The sequence below is a fragment of the Zerene cesonia genome, chromosome 14 (genome assembly GCF_012273895.1).
Source record: "Zerene cesonia ecotype Mississippi chromosome 14, Zerene_cesonia_1.1, whole genome shotgun sequence".
Lineage (NCBI taxonomy): Eukaryota > Metazoa > Arthropoda > Insecta > Lepidoptera > Pieridae > Zerene > Zerene cesonia.
The window spans coordinates 894806-900421 of record NC_052115.1 but is presented as its reverse complement, the minus strand read 5'-3'; the positions used below and the strand labels follow the sequence as shown (position 1 = coordinate 900421).

Below are 5616 nucleotides of genomic sequence, written 5' to 3'. Positions count from 1 at the left end.
TACAACTGCTTTGTCTGATTGATTTGACTTTTTGTACATTTTTGTAAAGATATTGTATTGTAAAACTCGAACGGTTTTAAATAATTCGGTGTTAAATCGTCATTAGCCCATATATGTTCCCACTGCTGGGACACAGGCCTCCTATGAGGGTTCAGGCCATAATCCACCACGCTGGCCAAGTGCGGGTTGGCAGATGTCACATGTCGTCGAAATTTTGATTCTTGGACATGCCGGTTTCCTCACGATGTTTTCCTTCACCGTTTTAAGCAGTGGTGATGTTACCTACATGCGCAGATAAATTGAAAAATCAATTTATTTCCTGCACGCTCGCCCGGTCTCGAACCCCGACTTATCGATTTTGAAGTCCGAGGTTCTCACCACTGAGCCACCACTGCTTCGGTGTTAAATAAACCTATATAAATGAAATCAGTATTTTATTTACAGATTCCCCATTCAGCAGGTTAGCTCCAGTGGTACTTTCTTGAAAGAAAATTTAGCTTAGGTTTAACCCGCAGCGTCACTCGTGTAAAGTTTTATCAGGTTATTCAAACTGTAATATCTCTGTGTCAAATTTAATCCCTATTAGTTCAGTCGTTTTTGATTGTACGTCACACAGCTAACAATGTAATCCTACTATCCTACTAATATTGTAAATGCGAAGTCTGTAAGGATGTGTGTGTGTTTGTTGCTCTTTCACGCATACACTACTGAACCGATTGCAATAAAATTTGGTACGTAGACAGCTGGACAACTGGAATAACATATAGGCAACTTTTTATCCCGATATTCGTACAGGACATGGATTTACGCGGGTGAAACCGCGGGGCGCAGCTAGTCCTACTACTATTATAAAGGCGAAAGTTTGTATGGATGTATGGATGTTTTTTACTCTTTCACGTAAAAACTACTGAACCGATTGCAATGAAATTTGGTACGTAGATAGCTGGACAACTGGAATAACATATAGGCAACTTTTTATCCCGATATTCCAACGGGATACGGACTTACGTGGGTGAAACCGCGGGGCGCAGCTAGTAATGTTATAAATGCGAAAGTTTGTAAGGATGTGTGTGTGTTTGTTGCTCTTTCACGCAAACACTACTGAACCGATTGCAATGAAATTTGGTACGTAGATAGCTGGACGACTGGAATAACATATAGGCAACTTTTTATCCCGATATTGCTACGGGATACGGACTTACGCGGGTGAAAGCGCGGGGCGCAGCTAGTCTTACATATACTTGCTTATATAGTGGAATGTCCTAATCATTCCATTAGTTATATATTTGACTGGATAAAGCCGTTGCTCGCAAAGGGTTTGCAGAATGATAAGCGGCTTATGATAACGTTCAGATATCATTAACGGAACTAAACCCAGCGGTACCCAATTAGAGGAAATTGTCCATAATTTCGGTGAACGTGTACCCGACGTAATTGGCGTCCCGTTTCAGTTTGCTATGAACAGTAAAATTATTATGATGTTATTTGTCTATATGTTTAATGCATATATATGGGAGGCAGAGCGAATAAAATTCAGTTATATGAAAAACTAACGATGTATAGTATGACTTAATATTAAATATTTTTCACATACATCTTGTCTCTTACTTCTGAGTCTGTACTCTGTAGTACATATCATGATCGCCTCCTTGATATGTTTGTTAACGCGTGAGCGTAGAACCGAGGAGTCTGGGTTCGAGTCCCGGTGGGTACTCACAAAAAAATGTCTCGGTCTGATAATATACATAGCATAATCTACTTACTTGTCAATACAGAAAATGGATCAACAAACATATATATCATCTGCCCCATACCCCACTAGGGGACTTGTCTTCACTTCTGTATAAAATACAAATTTATTATTAGACCTAACATTTACTATGAAGACATATTACTATCAATTCAAATCCTTAGCAAATTTACTATTAACGATTCAATTAGCTACCTCAAGGGGCGGGAGGTAATCCCCGATCCATATAAGGCCATGAATAAGTTAAGGCATCGTATTTACATCAGCTTCACTTAATTTATTGTTGTATCCCTTTATATGAGCCTATTAAGGTTCTTTTGTGATATTATTTTAAAAGTATAGCGTGTTATGGTGCACAAAATAATTCTAATAATAGGTAGCATTTGCCCGCGGTTCCGCACGTTAAATTCGGATTTTAATGGATGTTATTATACATATAAACCTTCCTCTTGAATCGGTATCTATAAAAAATCCCCAGTAAACTCGATTGGTATATTTTAAAGATCTAATTAATAAGATGTTTTTTCCCGTCAACGTATCGTGGACTGTAACAAAGGTATTTATATGAAAACTCATAATAACTTGTCCCTTTGCAAAAGGCACGTATTTGTGACTAAGGTATCCAAAAATGAAATCGCCTTACATCTCGCAATCGTCAAAGGCTGATAGCGGAAGGCTCTTGTGATCGGGACCGATCCAATTTCCGTTGAAGCCTCCATTTTTATTTATTTAAAAGGTATCCTTCAATTTTCCTACACTTACTGCGCTACTTTTAATGCAACTGCTACCTTTTATTGCTCCGCTTTCGACTTAGGTTTATTCTTATGGGTAAATGATCGCTAGGATTTAAATAGACAGATAGTTTGAAAGAGTAGTTTCGAGTCCCCCTCATCATTAATACAGCTAAGGAATGGAATTCCCTCCCTGCCACTATTTTTCCTAACCAATACAGCCTGGAGCTCTTCAAAACCAGGGTGCCACACACATCTCCGCTTCCCATCAGGTGGTCAAACGTTTGCCTATCGATTAAAAAAAAAAAAAGAATAAGAACACTTAATAATAACAAAATAATGTGTACACATTGTTTTGTTATTATTCGAATTTCCGTGATTCCCTGGGGAATTGAAATGGATTCATATTCCATATTTTTTATTTGAATTTCTTCCCCGTAAGGTGACTTCTACAAGCTTCTGTGGTGTATTAGGTGTAACAATTGATATTTATATATGCTTATGATGCTTATACGCTTAAATCACGGCAAAGAAAACATGGACCATTCCATGAATGATAGAAATATATGATAGAAAGATTGGCTTAGAAGAAAAATGCTCATATCATGAGAAAAGAAACATAAAGAAATTTGAAATTGGATCTCTTTGAAAAATCTTATCGGTCTGGGAACAGTTGTACGTTATGTATAAATATTTTAGTCATTTTTTATAACATGTTTATAAAATCTAATTTCCAATAGTTTCAGTACATTTAGCTGCGATTCATTCAAAAGAACATCACTTATTTAAAAATCGGTCAAGTGTGATTCGGATCATAACACTAAGGGTTCCTAAACCAAGTTTCCTAGGTAAACTAAAGAGCAACTTTAAAAATTGGCCACCCACCCAATTCATGACCGCGCTAACCGTCGCTTAACCTCGATTTTTAATGATTTGTAGTCATATTGCCATCATACATCTTTGTAAATTTCAAATATCTGTATATCTCGTTCTTGAGATATAGACGGACAGACGGACAAACAGTGAAGTCTTAGTATTAGGGTCCCGCTGTGCCCTTTCAGTAGGGAGGCAAAAATGCCCACATAATTCTGATATCAACTTTCCCCTTATAAATCACGTGAGCGCACCGAAATATTCAGATTGGATCTCAGATTATGCTGGACGTTAGTTATCGCAATATTATACGTTACGCCGCGTAATGTGTGGCCAAGAGAGATATGGTAAATATATGCAGATGTACTGGCGAGGCCGGAAGTAGTCTTTGACTTGGTATGAGAGTTATCTTTTTGATAGCCGCTAGCATAGATTCGGTGAGCTTGATCTGACTTGGTAGGTAAGGGAAAGTCATTTCCTACTAATATTATAAATGCGAATGTTTGTAAGGATATGTGTTTGTTACTCTTTCACGCAAAAATTACTTAACCAATTGCAATGAAATTTGGTACATATATAGCTGGACAACTGGAATAACGTAAAGGCTACTTTATATCCCGATATTCCTAGGCGACACGGACTTACGCGGGTGAAACCGTGGGGCGCAGCTAGTACTACATATTAAAATAATATGTCGAATGGGTTTGCTTACAGGTATTAGGTATCAACACACTTTCTACTGCTAGAAATGACTAATAACAATCTTTGAAGAATTGAGATTTCGTTATTTACTGTATTAATAAGCTCAACAGATGTTGAGCATCAAAAATTGAGTTAGACTCATTTGAGTGTTCCCCTCCACGGAAATCTTTAGTAAAAGGCGAAAGATTTATAAGTTTTGAAGGGAAACCAGAGTATCGCACAATAATTTCAAGGGACTATTTGTCCAATTTGAGCGGCCATATCATAGCGCGATGTAGAAGCGAGCAGCGCCACCTAGTTACGTGTTTGGAACTAAAATTCTGTACTGGAGTTGAGGTACCTATGAAATAAATTTTAGATGCTCTTATATTATGATAAATGTATGGAACTATATTGTACAAATGAGCATATATATTTTATTATTAACAAACACACATTTTGGTGTAAAAAATTGCGTAATATAAATTTTGTATATATTTCTCTTGTTACGAAATTGTGCATATGAAACTCGTATATTATTTACTAAGGAACAAATATATGCAGAAAACTTTATAATTAATTGTGTAGCTAGTATAAATTACTGCATAGCCAAAAGGCCCATGTCTTGTTCATAACAAAAAAATATAAAAAAAGGTTACATTAAAATTTCCTTCCGATTGTACACGGGGTAAAGGAAAATATAAAAATATAACGGAATGGTGCTAACTCCTATTAAATCATATAGACTCGATTTATGAACCTGCTTTTATTGTTTCAAACTACTTACTTAGTGTGAATAGTTTACTTGTAAGAAAAAAAAAATATATTTTAATATTTCACATGGCAATGAAAATATGGATAGACTAGCTGCGCCTCGCGGTTTCACCCGCGTAAGTCTGTATCCCGTAGGAATATCAGGATAAAAAGATGTATATATGTTTTTCCAGTTGTCGAGCTGTCTACGTACCAAATTTCATTGCAATCGGTTCAGTAGTTTTTCCGTGAAAGAGCAACAAACACACACATATCCTTACAAACTTTCGCATTTTTAATATCAAGTAGGATATTTTTATATGTTTTATGATATTGATTGTATAATATATAAATTTAAATCCTACTTCTCCGCTACTATCTGTGTAAATTAAAATAAATTGCTCTATGTGTTGCTAAGCGTAAGACTCGAGAACGGCTCGACCATTTCGGCAAAATTTGTATTTAGCGTTTTTGTTACAGGGAACGTGCTTATAGAGAAGACGTACCACGCTTGAAGCCGGGGCGAACCGCCTGTAATATAATAAATTCATATGACTGATAGAAAAATTAATAAAATGTCAACAAAAATATGACAATCTTCTCTTATTTTACTTGAATTATATAAATTTTACAATTTATTCCGAGTCTCAGTCTCCCCGTGACCACGCTCGCTGTAAAGTTTCCAAAACATAATATGAATAAATCGCGTTTAAAATCCGTTAAGAAGTCTTTAATTTCTAAATGTATGCATGAAATCAAACACAAGAAAATACTATGTATATATAATAATATAACATTTATATAAAACTTTAAAAAATACGAAAATAA

The 5616-nt window shown here is 35.9% G+C and overlaps 1 non-coding gene across 1 annotated transcript; it reads right to left on the bottom strand.

Moving 5' to 3' along the window:
• Window positions 1–4157: 4157 nt before the first annotated feature.
• Window positions 4158–4272, bottom strand: LOC119832107. The gene has a single exon (XR_005287905.1). It is a non-coding gene; the product is annotated as a U5 spliceosomal RNA (small nuclear RNA).
• Window positions 4273–5616: the final 1344 nt, after the last annotated feature.